The sequence below is a fragment of the Schistocerca gregaria genome, chromosome 11, assembly GCF_023897955.1.
Source record: "Schistocerca gregaria isolate iqSchGreg1 chromosome 11, iqSchGreg1.2, whole genome shotgun sequence".
NCBI classification, from domain to species: Eukaryota; Metazoa; Arthropoda; class Insecta; order Orthoptera; family Acrididae; genus Schistocerca; species Schistocerca gregaria.
The window spans coordinates 4931303-4947412 of record NC_064930.1 but is presented as its reverse complement, the minus strand read 5'-3'; the positions used below and the strand labels follow the sequence as shown (position 1 = coordinate 4947412).

Below are 16110 nucleotides of genomic sequence, written 5' to 3'. Positions count from 1 at the left end.
ATGCCGTAGCAATCAATTCATGGAGTGAGTTGTATGTTTTGCGATAGTCTGTCTCTGACAAGGAAGCACAGGTGATATAGGTGCGAACACAGGAAGCTTGCAGCCCCTCGCTGCCTGCAGACACAGAGCAGCCACACTAGAAGAGCGGCCTAAGCCGTAGGCGAAATGTGCTCATTCGCTTTGGCGCGACGTCGAACTATAAATAAGGCTGTCACTAGCGTGAGCGTTGCGTGAAGTCGGAAAAGTCATCTGCATGGGTGATTGCCAAGTTTGGGGAGCGTTTCGTAGTACGATCAGTGCAATGGGGACGCGGAAACTTGTTGTGTCCCAGTGTTTTGCAGTTGGACGACAAGAGTTTTACACAGTAGCAAAGAGCGAGGCACTGAGTTGGCATGAACAATGGAGAGCACAATGGGGCTCGAGATGTGCTTGTTACCTCAGGTGCTGTGTGATTGTGGACAAGGAGTGAAATGGACCAATTTGTGACCGCCTTTTCAATTTAAGACGTTCAAAACAGACGGAATTTGCATTCGTAATACCAGAGCATCGAAACTACTTGGAACTCTTGTGTATATGAACGTGTCCGCGCCTTTGTATTCTGGTACCTTCGCCGCTACAAACCAACCAACCATCGTGTCCGTGCACATCAGAGTCGCAAAGAATGGAGAATAGCCAGGCTTGGTCGTGTGTGTAGCTGTAGCTCAGTTGGCAGATCGTTCGCTTAGCGTGTGAACGGTCTCGGGTTCAAGCCCCGGCTCCTCCATGTTTTGTGTTCAGTGCATGGTAAGTGTTGGTCGCGGCGAACATAAACGCACGCAAGAAGTTGCAAAACCAGCGTCACAGACTGATACGATGTATACTGTCATAAGGAGAGCAAGATGTAAGTGTGGGGACCGGCTGTTATCGTGGTGTCATCGAGTGCAGATCTGTCTTAGGTATCACGGCTTAACGTCATTGAAGTCTAGAGGTGGACAACACGTTCGTCTTACTCAGAGCGGTGTCTGAACTCTATTTTCGACGTTATGCGTGCCACTTTCATTGTGGCCAACTACGATTCGATACAGAATGCACGAAACCTGAAAGACACCCTCACTGATACATAGAGAGTAGTGTTTGTCTGCGGAATAATGGGAGTGCAAGGGTCTGTGACGTTGATATGACTGTATGTAGCACTACTAGTTATCGGGGGGGTGGGCGTAGCTCAGATGGTAGAGCGCTCGCTTAGCGTGCGAGAGGTACTGGGATCGATACCCAGCGCCTCCAGAATTTTTAACGCACCTACATGAGCACCTTGCCATGCAAGTGGAATAATTCCCAACCGGCAGAGGTGTGTAGGCAGATACAAGCGAACGATTAGCATCCACAATTGCGCCGATTTCACGTAAATCCCTCTGCACGGTCCCATTCTTTGCGTGCAGTCGGCTGCTACTGGTGTTGCTGGTTGTGACTGCTGATAACAGATGCCGTAGCAATCAATTCATGGAGTGAGTTGTATGTTTTGCGATAGTCTGTCTCTGACAAGGAAGCACAGGTGATATAGGTGCGAACACAGGAAGCTTGCAGCCCCTCGCTGCCTGCAGACACAGAGCAGCCACACTAGAAGAGCGGCCTAAGCCGTAGGCGAAATGTGCTCATTCGCTTTGGCGCGACGTCGAACTATAAATAAGGCTGTCACTAGCGTGAGCGTTGCGTGAAGTCGGAAAAGTCATCTGCATGGGTGATTGCCAAGTTTGGGGAGCGTTTCGTAGTACGATCAGTGCAATGGGGACGCGGAAACTTGTTGTGTCCCAGTGTTTTGCAGTTGGACGACAAGAGTTTTACACAGTAGCAAAGAGCGAGGCACTGAGTTGGCATGAACAATGGAGAGCACAATGGGGCTCGAGATGTGCTTGTTACCTCAGGTGCTGTGTGATTGTGGACAAGGAGTGAAATGGACCAATTTGTGACCGCCTTTTCAATTTAAGACGTTCAAAACAGACGGAATTTGCATTCGTAATACCAGAGCATCGAAACTACTTGGAACTCTTGTGTATATGAACGTGTCCGCGCCTTTGTATTCTGGTACCTTCGCCGCTACAAACCAACCAACCATCGTGTCCGTGCACATCAGAGTCGCAAAGAATGGAGAATAGCCAGGCTTGGTCGTGTGTGTAGCTGTAGCTCAGTTGGCAGATCGTTCGCTTAGCGTGTGAACGGTCTCGGGTTCAAGCCCCGGCTCCTCCATGTTTTGTGTTCAGTGCATGGTAAGTGTTGGTCGCGGCGAACATAAACGCACGCAAGAAGTTGCAAAACCAGCGTCACAGACTGATACGATGTATACTGTCATAAGGAGAGCAAGATGTAAGTGTGGGGACCGGCTGTTATCGTGGTGTCATCGAGTGCAGATCTGTCTTAGGTATCACGGCTTAACGTCATTGAAGTCTAGAGGTGGACAACACGTTCGTCTTACTCAGAGCGGTGTCTGAACTCTATTTTCGACGTTATGCGTGCCACTTTCATTGTGGCCAACTACGATTCGATACAGAATGCACGAAACCTGAAAGACACCCTCACTGATACATAGAGAGTAGTGTTTGTCTGCGGAATAATGGGAGTGCAAGGGTCTGTGACGTTGATATGACTGTATGTAGCACTACTAGTTATCGGGGGGGTGGCCGTAGCTCAGATGGTAGAGCGCTCGCTTAGCGTGCGAGAGGTACTGGGATCGATACCCAGCGCCTCCAGAATTTTTAACGCACCTACATGAGCACCTTGCCATGCAAGTGGAATAATTCCCAACTGGCAGAGGTGTGTAGGCAGATACAAGCGAACGATTAGCATCCACAATTGCGCCGATTTCACGTAAATCCCTCTGCACGTTCCCATTCTTTGCGTGCAGTCGGCTGCTACTGGTCTTGCTGGTTGTGACTGCTGATAACAGATGCCGTAGCAATCAATTCATGGAGTGAGTTGTATGTTTTGCGATAGTCTGTCTCTGACAAGGAAGCACAGGTGATATAGGTGCGAACACAGGAAGCTTGCAGCCCCTCGCTGCCTGCAGACACAGAGCAGCCACACTAGAAGAGCGGCCTAAGCCGTAGGCGAAATGTGCTCATTCGCTTTGGCGCGACGTCGAACTATAAATAAGGCTGTCACTAGCGTGAGCGTTGCGTGAGCGTCGTGTAAAGTCGGAAAAGTCATCTGCATGGGTGATTGCCAAGTTTGGGGAGCGTTTCGTAGTACGATCAGTGCAATGGGGACGCGGAAACTTGTTGTGTCCCAGTGTTTTGCAGTTGGACGACAAGAGTTTTACACAGTAGCAAAGAGCGAGGCACTGAGTTGGCATGAACAATGGAGAGCACAATGGGGCTCGAGATGTGCTTGTTACCTCAGGTGCTGTGTGATTGTGGACAAGGAGTGAAATGGACCAATTTGTGACCGCCCTTTCAATTTAAGACGTTCAAAACAGACGGAATTTGCATTCGTAATACCAGAGCAACGAAACTACTTGGAACTCTTGTGTATATGAACGTGTCCGCGCCTTTGTATTCTGGTACCTTCGCCGCTACAAACCAACCAACCATCGTGTCCGTGCACATCAGAGTCGCAAAGAATGGAGAATAGCCAGGCTTGGTCGTGTGTGTAGCTGTAGCTCAGTTGGCAGATCGTTCGCTTAGCGTGTGAACGGTCTCGGGTTCAAGCCCCGGCTCCTCCATGTTTTGTGTTCAGTGCATGGTAAGTGTTGGTCGCGGCGAACATAAACGCACGCAAGAAGTTGCAAAACCAGCGTCACAGACTGATACGATGTATACTGTCATAAGGAGAGCAAGATGTAAGTGTGGGGACCGGCTGTTATCGTGGTGTCATCGAGTGCAGATCTGTCTTAGGTATCACGGCTTAACGTCATTGAAGTCTAGAGGTGGACAACACGTTCGTCTTACTCAGAGCGGTGTCTGAACTCTATTTTCGACGTTATGCGTGCCACTTTCATTGTGGCCAACTACGATTCGATACAGAATGCACGAAACCTGAAAGACACCCTCACTGATACATAGAGAGTAGTGTTTGTCTGCGGAATAATGGGAGTGCAAGGGTCTGTGACGTTGATATGACTGTATGTAGCACTACTAGTTATCGGGGGGGTGGGCGTAGCTCAGATGGTAGAGCGCTCGCTTAGCGTGCGAGAGGTACTGGGATCGATACCCAGCGCCTCCAGAATTTTTAACGCACCTACATGAGCACCTTGCCATGCAAGTGGAATAATTCCCAACCGGCAGAGGTGTGTAGGCAGATACAAGCGAACGATTAGCATCCACAATTGCGCCGATTTCACGTAAATCCCTCTGCACGGTCCCATTCTTTGCGTGCAGTCGGCTGCTACTGGTGTTGCTGGTTGTGACTGCTGATAACAGATGCCGTAGCAATCAATTCATGGAGTGAGTTGTATGTTTTGCGATAGTCTGTCTCTGACAAGGAAGCACAGGTGATATAGGTGCGAACACAGGAAGCTTGCAGCCCCTCGCTGCCTGCAGACACAGAGCAGCCACACTAGAAGAGCGGCCTAAGCCGTAGGCGAAATGTGCTCATTCGCTTTGGCGCGACGTCGAACTATAAATAAGGCTGTCACTAGCGTGAGCGTTGCGTGAGCGTCGTGTAAAGTCGGAAAAGTCATCTGCATGGGTGATTGCCAAGTTTGGGGAGCGTTTCGTAGTACGATCAGTGCAATGGGGACGCGGAAACTTGTTGTGTCCCAGTGTTTTGCAGTTGGACGACAAGAGTTTTACACAGTAGCAAAGAGCGAGGCACTGAGTTGGCATGAACAATGGAGAGCACAATGGGGCTCGAGATGTGCTTGTTACCTCAGGTGCTGTGTGATTGTGGACAAGGAGTGAAATGGACCGATTTGTGACCGCCCTTTCAATTTAAGACGTTCAAAACAGACGGAATTTGCATTCGTAATACCAGAGCAACGAAACTACTTGGAACTCTTGTGTATATGAACGTGTCCGCGCCTTTGTATTCTGGTACCTTCGCCGCTACAAACCAACCAACCATCGTGTCCGTGCACATCAGAGTCGCAAAGAATGGAGAATAGCCAGGCTTGGTCGTGTGTGTAGCTGTAGCTCAGTTGGCAGATCGTTCGCTTAGCGTGTGAACGGTCTCGGGTTCAAGCCCCGGCTCCTCCATGTTTTGTGTTCAGTGCATGGTAAGTGTTGGTCGCGGCGAACATAAACGCACGCAAGAAGTTGCAAAACCAGCGTCACAGACTGATACGATGTATACTGTCATAAGGAGAGCAAGATGTAAGTGTGGGGACCGGCTGTTATCGTGGTGTCATCGAGTGCAGATCTGTCTTAGGTATCACGGCTTAACGTCATTGAAGTCTAGAGGTGGACAACACGTTCGTCTTACTCAGAGCGGTGTCTGAACTCTATTTTCGACGTTATGCGTGCCACTTTCATTGTGGCCAACTACGATTCGATACAGAATGCACGAAACCTGAAAGACACCCTCACTGATACATAGAGAGTAGTGTTTGTCTGCGGAATAATGGGAGTGCAAGGGTCTGTGACGTTGATATGACTGTATGTAGCACTACTAGTTATCGGGGGGGTGGGCGTAGCTCAGATGGTAGAGCGCTCGCTTAGCGTGCGAGAGGTACTGGGATCGATACCCAGCGCCTCCAGAATTTTTAACGCACCTACATGAGCACCTTGCCATGCAAGTGGAATAATTCCCAACCGGCAGAGGTGTGTAGGCAGATACAAGCGAACGATTAGCATCCACAATTGCGCCGATTTCACGTAAATCCCTCTGCACGGTCCCATTCTTTGCGTGCAGTCGGCTGCTACTGGTGTTGCTGGTTGTGACTGCTGATAACAGATGCCGTAGCAATCAATTCATGGAGTGAGTTGTATGTTTTGCGATAGTCTGTCTCTGACAAGGAAGCACAGGTGATATAGGTGCGAACACAGGAAGCTTGCAGCCCCTCGCTGCCTGCAGACACAGAGCAGCCACACTAGAAGAGCGGCCTAAGCCGTAGGCGAAATGTGCTCATTCGCTTTGGCGCGACGTCGAACTATAAATAAGGCTGTCACTAGCGTGAGCGTTGCGTGAAGTCGGAAAAGTCATCTGCATGGGTGATTGCCAAGTTTGGGGAGCGTTTCGTAGTACGATCAGTGCAATGGGGACGCGGAAACTTGTTGTGTCCCAGTGTTTTGCAGTTGGACGACAAGAGTTTTACACAGTAGCAAAGAGCGAGGCACTGAGTTGGCATGAACAATGGAGAGCACAATGGGGCTCGAGATGTGCTTGTTACCTCAGGTGCTGTGTGATTGTGGACAAGGAGTGAAATGGACCAATTTGTGACCGCCCTTTCAATTTAAGACGTTCAAAACAGACGGAATTTGCATTCGTAATACCAGAGCATCGAAACTACTTGGAACTCTTGTGTATATGAACGTGTCCGCGCCTTTGTATTCTGGTACCTTCGCCGCTACAAACCAACCAACCATCGTGTCCGTGCACATCAGAGTCGCAAAGAATGGAGAATAGCCAGGCTTGGTCGTGTGTGTAGCTGTAGCTCAGTTGGCAGATCGTTCGCTTAGCGTGTGAACGGTCTCGGGTTCAAGCCCCGGCTCCTCCATGTTTTGTGTTCAGTGCATGGTAAGTGTTGGTCGCGGCGAACATAAACGCACGCAAGAAGTTGCAAAACCAGCGTCACAGACTGATACGATGTATACTGTCATAAGGAGAGCAAGATGTAAGTGTGGGGACCGGCTGTTATCGTGGTGTCATCGAGTGCAGATCTGTCTTAGGTATCACGGCTTAACGTCATTGAAGTCTAGAGGTGGACAACACGTTCGTCTTACTCAGAGCGGTGTCTGAACTCTATTTTCGACGTTATGCGTGCCACTTTCATTGTGGCCAACTACGATTCGATACAGAATGCACGAAACCTGAAAGACACCCTCACTGATACATAGAGAGTAGTGTTTGTCTGCGGAATAATGGGAGTGCAAGGGTCTGTGACGTTGATATGACTGTATGTAGCACTACTAGTTATCGGGGGGGTGGGCGTAGCTCAGATGGTAGAGCGCTCGCTTAGCGTGCGAGAGGTACTGGGATCGATACCCAGCGCCTCCAGAATTTTTAACGCACCTACATGAGCACCTTGCCATGCAAGTGGAATAATTCCCAACCGGCAGAGGTGTGTAGGCAGATACAAGCGAACGATTAGCATCCACAATTGCGCCGATTTCACGTAAATCCCTCTGCACGGTCCCATTCTTTGCGTGCAGTCGGCTGCTACTGGTGTTGCTGGTTGTGACTGCTGATAACAGATGCCGTAGCAATCAATTCATGGAGTGAGTTGTATGTTTTGCGATAGTCTGTCTCTGACAAGGAAGCACAGGTGATATAGGTGCGAACACAGGAAGCTTGCAGCCCCTCGCTGCCTGCAGACACAGAGCAGCCACACTAGAAGAGCGGCCTAAGCCGTAGGCGAAATGTGCTCATTCGCTTTGGCGCGACGTCGAACTATAAATAAGGCTGTCACTAGCGTGAGCGTTGCGTGAAGTCGGAAAAGTCATCTGCATGGGTGATTGCCAAGTTTGGGGAGCGTTTCGTAGTACGATCAGTGCAATGGGGACGCGGAAACTTGTTGTGTCCCAGTGTTTTGCAGTTGGACGACAAGAGTTTTACACAGTAGCAAAGAGCGAGGCACTGAGTTGGCATGAACAATGGAGAGCACAATGGGGCTCGAGATGTGCTTGTTACCTCAGGTGCTGTGTGATTGTGGACAAGGAGTGAAATGGACCAATTTGTGACCGCCCTTTCAATTTAAGACGTTCAAAACAGACGGAATTTGCATTCGTAATACCAGAGCAACGAAACTACTTGGAACTCTTGTGTATATGAACGTGTCCGCGCCTTTGTATTCTGGTACCTTCGCCGCTACAAACCAACCAACCATCGTGTCCGTGCACATCAGAGTCGCAAAGAATGGAGAATAGCCAGGCTTGGTCGTGTGTGTAGCTGTAGCTCAGTTGGCAGATCGTTCGCTTAGCGTGTGAACGGTCTCGGGTTCAAGCCCCGGCTCCTCCATGTTTTGTGTTCAGTGCATGGTAAGTGTTGGTCGCGGCGAACATAAACGCACGCAAGAAGTTGCAAAACCAGCGTCACAGACTGATACGATGTATACTGTCATAAGGAGAGCAAGATGTAAGTGTGGGGACCGGCTGTTATCGTGGTGTCATCGAGTGCAGATCTGTCTTAGGTATCACGGCTTAACGTCATTGAAGTCTAGAGGTGGACAACACGTTCGTCTTACTCAGAGCGGTGTCTGAACTCTATTTTCGACGTTATGCGTGCCACTTTCATTGTGGCCAACTACGATTCGATACAGAATGCACGAAACCTGAAAGACACCCTCACTGATACATAGAGAGTAGTGTTTGTCTGCGGAATAATGGGAGTGCAAGGGTCTGTGACGTTGATATGACTGTATGTAGCACTACTAGTTATCGGGGGGGTGGGCGTAGCTCAGATGGTAGAGCGCTCGCTTAGCGTGCGAGAGGTACTGGGATCGATACCCAGCGCCTCCAGAATTTTTAACGCACCTACATGAGCACCTTGCCATGCAAGTGGAATAATTCCCAACCGGCAGAGGTGTGTAGGCAGATACAAGCGAACGATTAGCATCCACAATTGCGCCGATTTCACGTAAATCCCTCTGCACGGTCCCATTCTTTGCGTGCAGTCGGCTGCTACTGGTGTTGCTGGTTGTGACTGCTGATAACAGATGCCGTAGCAATCAATTCATGGAGTGAGTTGTATGTTTTGCGATAGTCTGTCTCTGACAAGGAAGCACAGGTGATATAGGTGCGAACACAGGAAGCTTGCAGCCCCTCGCTGCCTGCAGACACAGAGCAGCCACACTAGAAGAGCGGCCTAAGCCGTAGGCGAAATGTGCTCATTCGCTTTGGCGCGACGTCGAACTATAAATAAGGCTGTCACTAGCGTGAGCGTTGCGTGAAGTCGGAAAAGTCATCTGCATGGGTGATTGCCAAGTTTGGGGAGCGTTTCGTAGTACGATCAGTGCAATGGGGACGCGGAAACTTGTTGTGTCCCAGTGTTTTGCAGTTGGACGACAAGAGTTTTACACAGTAGCAAAGAGCGAGGCACTGAGTTGGCATGAACAATGGAGAGCACAATGGGGCTCGAGATGTGCTTGTTACCTCAGGTGCTGTGTGATTGTGGACAAGGAGTGAAATGGACCAATTTGTGACCGCCCTTTCAATTTAAGACGTTCAAAACAGACGGAATTTGCATTCGTAATACCAGAGCATCGAAACTACTTGGAACTCTTGTGTATATGAACGTGTCCGCGCCTTTGTATTCTGGTACCTTCGCCGCTACAAACCAACCAACCATCGTGTCCGTGCACATCAGAGTCGCAAAGAATGGAGAATAGCCAGGCTTGGTCGTGTGTGTAGCTGTAGCTCAGTTGGCAGATCGTTCGCTTAGCGTGTGAACGGTCTCGGGTTCAAGCCCCGGCTCCTCCATGTTTTGTGTTCAGTGCATGGTAAGTGTTGGTCGCGGCGAACATAAACGCACGCAAGAAGTTGCAAAACCAGCGTCACAGACTGATACGATGTATACTGTCATAAGGAGAGCAAGATGTAAGTGTGGGGACCGGCTGTTATCGTGGTGTCATCGAGTGCAGATCTGTCTTAGGTATCACGGCTTAACGTCATTGAAGTCTAGAGGTGGACAACACGTTCGTCTTACTCAGAGCGGTGTCTGAACTCTATTTTCGACGTTATGCGTGCCACTTTCATTGTGGCCAACTACGATTCGATACAGAATGCACGAAACCTGAAAGACACCCTCACTGATACATAGAGAGTAGTGTTTGTCTGCGGAATAATGGGAGTGCAAGGGTCTGTGACGTTGATATGACTGTATGTAGCACTACTAGTTATCGGGGGGGTGGGCGTAGCTCAGATGGTAGAGCGCTCGCTTAACGTGCGAGAGGTACTGGGATCGATACCCAGCGCCTCCAGAATTTTTAACGCACCTACATGAGCACCTTGCCATGCAAGTGGAATAATTCCCAACCGGCAGAGGTGTGTAGGCAGATACAAGCGAACGATTAGCATCCACAATTGCGCCGATTTCACGTAAATCCCTCTGCACGGTCCCATTCTTTGCGTGCAGTCGGCTGCTACTGGTGTTGCTGGTTGTGACTGCTGATAACAGATGCCGTAGCAATCAATTCATGGAGTGAGTTGTATGTTTTGCGATAGTCTGTCTCTGACAAGGAAGCACAGGTGATATAGGTGCGAACACAGGAAGCTTGCAGCCCCTCGCTGCCTGCAGACACAGAGCAGCCACACTAGAAGAGCGGCCTAAGCCGTAGGCGAAATGTGCTCATTCGCTTTGGCGCGACGTCGAACTATAAATAAGGCTGTCACTAGCGTGAGCGTTGCGTGAGCGTCGTGTAAAGTCGGAAAAGTCATCTGCATGGGTGATTGCCAAGTTTGGGGAGCGTTTCGTAGTACGATCAGTGCAATGGGGACGCGGAAACTTGTTGTGTCCCAGTGTTTTGCAGTTGGACGACAAGAGTTTTACACAGTAGCAAAGAGCGAGGCACTGAGTTGGCATGAACAATGGAGAGCACAATGGGGCTCGAGATGTGCTTGTTACCTCAGGTGCTGTGTGATTGTGGACAAGGAGTGAAATGGACCAATTTGTGACCGCCCTTTCAATTTAAGACGTTCAAAACAGACGGAATTTGCATTCGTAATACCAGAGCAACGAAACTACTTGGAACTCTTGTGTATATGAACGTGTCCGCGCCTTTGTATTCTGGTACCTTCGCCGCTACAAACCAACCAACCATCGTGTCCGTGCACATCAGAGTCGCAAAGAATGGAGAATAGCCAGGCTTGGTCGTGTGTGTAGCTGTAGCTCAGTTGGCAGATCGTTCGCTTAGCGTGTGAACGGTCTCGGGTTCAAGCCCCGGCTCCTCCATGTTTTGTGTTCAGTGCATGGTAAGTGTTGGTCGCGGCGAACATAAACGCACGCAAGAAGTTGCAAAACCAGCGTCACAGACTGATACGATGTATACTGTCATAAGGAGAGCAAGATGTAAGCGTGGGGACCGGCTGTTATCGTGGTGTCATCGAGTGCAGATCTGTCTTAGGTATCACGGCTTAACGTCATTGAAGTCTAGAGGTGGACAACACGTTCGTCTTACTCAGAGCGGTGTCTGAACTCTATTTTCGACGTTATGCGTGCCACTTTCATTGTGGCCAACTACGATTCGATACAGAATGCACGAAACCTGAAAGACACCCTCACTGATACATAGAGAGTAGTGTTTGTCTGCGGAATAATGGGAGTGCAAGGGTCTGTGACGTTGATATGACTGTATGTAGCACTACTAGGTATCGGGGGGGTGGGCGTAGCTCAGATGGTAGAGCGCTCGCTTAGCGTGCGAGAGGTACTGGGATCGATACCCAGCGCCTCCAGAATTTTTAACGCACCTACATGAGCACCTTGCCATGCAAGTGGAATAATTCCCAACCGGCAGAGGTGTGTAGGCAGATACAAGCGAACGATTAGCATCCACAATTGCGCCGATTTCACGTAAATCCCTCTGCACGGTCCCATTCTTTGCGTGCAGTCGGCTGCTACTGGTGTTGCTGGTTGTGACTGCTGATAACAGATGCCGTAGCAATCAATTCATGGAGTGAGTTGTATGTTTTGCGATAGTCTGTCTCTGACAAGGAAGCACAGGTGATATAGGTGCGAACACAGGAAGCTTGCAGCCCCTCGCTGCCTGCAGACACAGAGCAGCCACACTAGAAGAGCGGCCTAAGCCGTAGGCGAAATGTGCTCATTCGCTTTGGCGCGACGTCGAACTATAAATAAGGCTGTCACTAGCGTGAGCGTTGCGTGAAGTCGGAAAAGTCATCTGCATGGGTGATTGCCAAGTTTGGGGAGCGTTTCGTAGTACGATCAGTGCAATGGGGACGCGGAAACTTGTTGTGTCCCAGTGTTTTGCAGTTGGACGACAAGAGTTTTACACAGTAGCAAAGAGCGAGGCACTGAGTTGGCATGAACAATGGAGAGCACAATGGGGCTCGAGATGTGCTTGTTACCTCAGGTGCTGTGTGATTGTGGACAAGGAGTGAAATGGACCAATTTGTGACCGCCCTTTCAATTTAAGACGTTCAAAACAGACGGAATTTGCATTCGTAATACCAGAGCATCGAAACTACTTGGAACTCTTGTGTATATGAACGTGTCCGCGCCTTTGTATTCTGGTACCTTCGCCGCTACAAACCAACCAACCATCGTGTCCGTGCACATCAGAGTCGCAAAGAATGGAGAATAGCCAGGCTTGGTCGTGTGTGTAGCTGTAGCTCAGTTGGCAGATCGTTCGCTTAGCGTGTGAACGGTCTCGGGTTCAAGCCCCGGCTCCTCCATGTTTTGTGTTCAGTGCATGGTAAGTGTTGGTCGCGGCGAACATAAACGCACGCAAGAAGTTGCAAAACCAGCGTCACAGACTGATACGATGTATACTGTCATAAGGAGAGCAAGATGTAAGTGTGGGGACCGGCTGTTATCGTGGTGTCATCGAGTGCAGATCTGTCTTAGGTATCACGGCTTAACGTCATTGAAGTCTAGAGGTGGACAACACGTTCGTCTTACTCAGAGCGGTGTCTGAACTCTATTTTCGACGTTATGCGTGCCACTTTCATTGTGGCCAACTACGATTCGATACAGAATGCACGAAACCTGAAAGACACCCTCACTGATACATAGAGAGTAGTGTTTGTCTGCGGAATAATGGGAGTGCAAGGGTCTGTGACGTTGATATGACTGTATGTAGCACTACTAGTTATCGGGGGGGTGGGCGTAGCTCAGATGGTAGAGCGCTCGCTTAGCGTGCGAGAGGTACTGGGATCGATACCCAGCGCCTCCAGAATTTTTAACGCACCTACATGAGCACCTTGCCATGCAAGTGGAATAATTCCCAACCGGCAGAGGTGTGTAGGCAGATACAAGCGAACGATTAGCATCCACAATTGCGCCGATTTCACGTAAATCCCTCTGCACGTTCCCATTCTTTGCGTGCAGTCGGCTGCTACTGGTGTTGCTGGTTGTGACTGCTGATAACAGATGCCGTAGCAATCAATTCATGGAGTGAGTTGTATGTTTTGCGATAGTCTGTCTCTGACAAGGAAGCACAGGTGATATAGGTGCGAACACAGGAAGCTTGCAGCCCCTCGCTGCCTGCAGACACAGAGCAGCCACACTAGAAGAGCGGCCTAAGCCGTAGGCGAAATGTGCTCATTCGCTTTGGCGCGACGTCGAACTATAAATAAGGCTGTCACTAGCGTGAGCGTTGCGTGAAGTCGTAAAAGTCATCTGCATGGGTGATTGCCAAGTTTGGGGAGCGTTTCGTAGTACGATCAGTGCAATGGGGACGCGGAAACTTGTTGTGTCCCAGTGTTTTGCAGTTGGACGACAAGAGTTTTACACAGTAGCAAAGAGCGAGGCACTGAGTTGGCATGAACAATGGAGAGCACAATGGGGCTCGAGATGTGCTTGTTACCTCAGGTGCTGTGTGATTGTGGACAAGGAGTGAAATGGACCAATTTGTGACCGCCTTTTCAATTTAAGACGTTCAAAACAGACGGAATTTGCATTCGTAATACCAGAGCATCGAAACTACTTGGAACTCTTGTGTATATGAACGTGTCCGCGCCTTTGTATTCTGGTACCTTCGCCGCTACAAACCAACCAACCATCGTGTCCGTGCACATCAGAGTCGCAAAGAATGGAGAATAGCCAGGCTTGGTCGTGTGTGTAGCTGTAGCTCAGTTGGCAGATCGTTCGCTTAGCGTGTGAACGGTCTCGGGTTCAAGCCCCGGCTCCTCCATGTTTTGTGTTCAGTGCATGGTAAGTGTTGGTCGCGGCGAACATAAACGCACGCAAGAAGTTGCAAAACCAGCGTCACAGACTGATACGATGTATACTGTCATAAGGAGAGCAAGATGTAAGTGTGGGGACCGGCTGTTATCGTGGTGTCATCGAGTGCAGATCTGTCTTAGGTATCACGGCTTAACGTCATTGAAGTCTAGAGGTGGACAACACGTTCGTCTTACTCAGAGCGGTGTCTGAACTCTATTTTCGACGTTATGCGTGCCACTTTCATTGTGGCCAACTACGATTCGATACAGAATGCACGAAACCTGAAAGACACCCTCACTGATACATAGAGAGTAGTGTTTGTCTGCGGAATAATGGGAGTGCAAGGGTCTGTGACGTTGATATGACTGTATGTAGCACTACTAGTTATCGGGGGGGTGGGCGTAGCTCAGATGGTAGAGCGCTCGCTTAGCGTGCGAGAGGTACTGGGATCGATACCCAGCGCCTCCAGAATTTTTAACGCACCTACATGAGCACCTTGCCATGCAAGTGGAATAATTCCCAACCGGCAGAGGTGTGTAGGCAGATACAAGCGAACGATTAGCATCCACAATTGCGCCGATTTCACGTAAATCCCTCTGCACGTTCCCATTCTTTGCGTGCAGTCGGCTGCTACTGGTCTTGCTGGTTGTGACTGCTGATAACAGATGCCGTAGCAATCAATTCATGGAGTGAGTTGTATGTTTTGCGATAGTCTGTCTCTGACAAGGAAGCACAGGTGATATAGGTGCGAACACAGGAAGCTTGCAGCCCCTCGCTGCCTGCAGACACAGAGCAGCCACACTAGAAGAGCGGCCTAAGCCGTAGGCGAAATGTGCTCATTCGCTTTGGCGCGACGTCGAACTATAAATAAGGCTGTCACTAGCGTGAGCGTTGCGTGAGCGTCGTGTAAAGTCGGAAAAGTCATCTGCATGGGTGATTGCCAAGTTTGGGGAGCGTTTCGTAGTACGATCAGTGCAATGGGGACGCGGAAAGTTGTTGTGTCCCAGTGTTTTGCAGTTGGACGACAAGAGTTTTACACAGTAGCAAAGAGCGAGGCACTGAGTTGGCATGAACAATGGAGAGCACAATGGGGCTCGAGATGTGCTTGTTACCTCAGGTGCTGTGTGATTGTGGACAAGGAGTGAAATGGACCAATTTGTGACCGCCCTTTCAATTTAAGACGTTCAAAACAGACGGAATTTGCATTCGTAATACCAGAGCATCGAAACTACTTGGAACTCTTGTGTATATGAACGTGTCCGCGCCTTTGTATTCTGGTACCTTCGCCGCTACAAACCAACCAACCATCGTGTCCGTGCACATCAGAGTCGCAAAGAATGGAGAATAGCCAGGCTTGGTCGTGTGTGTAGCTGTAGCTCAGTTGGCAGATCGTTCGCTTAGCGTGTGAACGGTCTCGGGTTCAAGCTCCGGCTCCTCCATGTTTTGTGTTCAGTGCATGGTAAGTGTTGGTCGCGGCGAACATAAACGCACGCAAGAAGTTGCAAAACCAGCGTCACAGACTGATACGATGTATACTGTCATAAGGAGAGCAAGATGTAAGTGTGGGGACCGGCTGTTATCGTGGTGTCATCGAGTGCAGATCTGTCTTAGGTATCACGGCTTAACGTCATTGAAGTCTAGAGGTGGACAACACGTTCGTCTTACTCAGAGCGGTGTCTGAACTCTATTTTCGACGTTATGCGTGCCACTTTCATTGTGGCCAACTACGATTCGATACAGAATGCACGAAACCTGAAAGACACCCTCACTGATACATAGAGAGTAGTGTTTGTCTGCGGAATAATGGGAGTGCAAGGGTCTGTGACGTTGATATGACTGTATGTAGCACTACTAGTTATCGGGGGGGTGGGCGTAGCTCAGATGGTAGAGCGCTCGCTTAGCGTGCGAGAGGTACTGGGATCGATACCCAGCGCCTCCAGAATTTTTAACGCACCTACATGAGCACCTTGCCATGCAAGTGGAATAATTCCCAACCGGCAGAGGTGTGTAGGCAGATACAAGCGAACGATTAGCATCCACAATTGCGCCGATTTCACGTAAATCCCTCTGCACGTTCCCATTCTTTGCGTGCAGTCGGCTGCTACTGGTCTTGCTGGTTGTGACTGCTGATAACAGATGCCG

General features: G+C 49.7%; 11 non-coding genes across 11 annotated transcripts; all 11 read left to right on the top strand.

The window, feature by feature from the left end:
• Positions 1 to 1189: 1189 nt before the first annotated feature.
• Positions 1190 to 1263, top strand: Trnaa-agc (transfer RNA alanine (anticodon AGC)). The gene has a single exon. It is a non-coding gene; the product is annotated as a tRNA-Ala (tRNA).
• Positions 1264 to 2649: 1386 nt separating this feature from the next.
• Positions 2650 to 2723, top strand: Trnaa-agc (transfer RNA alanine (anticodon AGC)). The gene has a single exon. It is a non-coding gene; the product is annotated as a tRNA-Ala (tRNA).
• Positions 2724 to 4120: 1397 nt separating this feature from the next.
• On the top strand, positions 4121 to 4194 carry Trnaa-agc (transfer RNA alanine (anticodon AGC)). Its single transcript has one exon. It is a non-coding gene; the product is annotated as a tRNA-Ala (tRNA).
• Positions 4195 to 5591: 1397 nt separating this feature from the next.
• Trnaa-agc (transfer RNA alanine (anticodon AGC)) lies at positions 5592 to 5665 on the top strand. The gene has a single exon. It is a non-coding gene; the product is annotated as a tRNA-Ala (tRNA).
• A 1386-nt stretch (positions 5666 to 7051) lies between these two features.
• On the top strand, positions 7052 to 7125 carry Trnaa-agc (transfer RNA alanine (anticodon AGC)). The gene has a single exon. It is a non-coding gene; the product is annotated as a tRNA-Ala (tRNA).
• A 1386-nt stretch (positions 7126 to 8511) lies between these two features.
• On the top strand, positions 8512 to 8585 carry Trnaa-agc (transfer RNA alanine (anticodon AGC)). Its single transcript has one exon. It is a non-coding gene; the product is annotated as a tRNA-Ala (tRNA).
• Positions 8586 to 9971: 1386 nt separating this feature from the next.
• Positions 9972 to 10045, top strand: Trnav-aac (transfer RNA valine (anticodon AAC)). The gene has a single exon. It is a non-coding gene; the product is annotated as a tRNA-Val (tRNA).
• Positions 10046 to 11442: 1397 nt separating this feature from the next.
• Trnaa-agc (transfer RNA alanine (anticodon AGC)) lies at positions 11443 to 11516 on the top strand. Its single transcript has one exon. It is a non-coding gene; the product is annotated as a tRNA-Ala (tRNA).
• Positions 11517 to 12902: 1386 nt separating this feature from the next.
• Trnaa-agc (transfer RNA alanine (anticodon AGC)) lies at positions 12903 to 12976 on the top strand. Its single transcript has one exon. It is a non-coding gene; the product is annotated as a tRNA-Ala (tRNA).
• A 1386-nt stretch (positions 12977 to 14362) lies between these two features.
• On the top strand, positions 14363 to 14436 carry Trnaa-agc (transfer RNA alanine (anticodon AGC)). The gene has a single exon. It is a non-coding gene; the product is annotated as a tRNA-Ala (tRNA).
• A 1397-nt stretch (positions 14437 to 15833) lies between these two features.
• Positions 15834 to 15907, top strand: Trnaa-agc (transfer RNA alanine (anticodon AGC)). The gene has a single exon. It is a non-coding gene; the product is annotated as a tRNA-Ala (tRNA).
• The last annotated feature ends 203 nt before the right edge of the window (positions 15908 to 16110 follow it).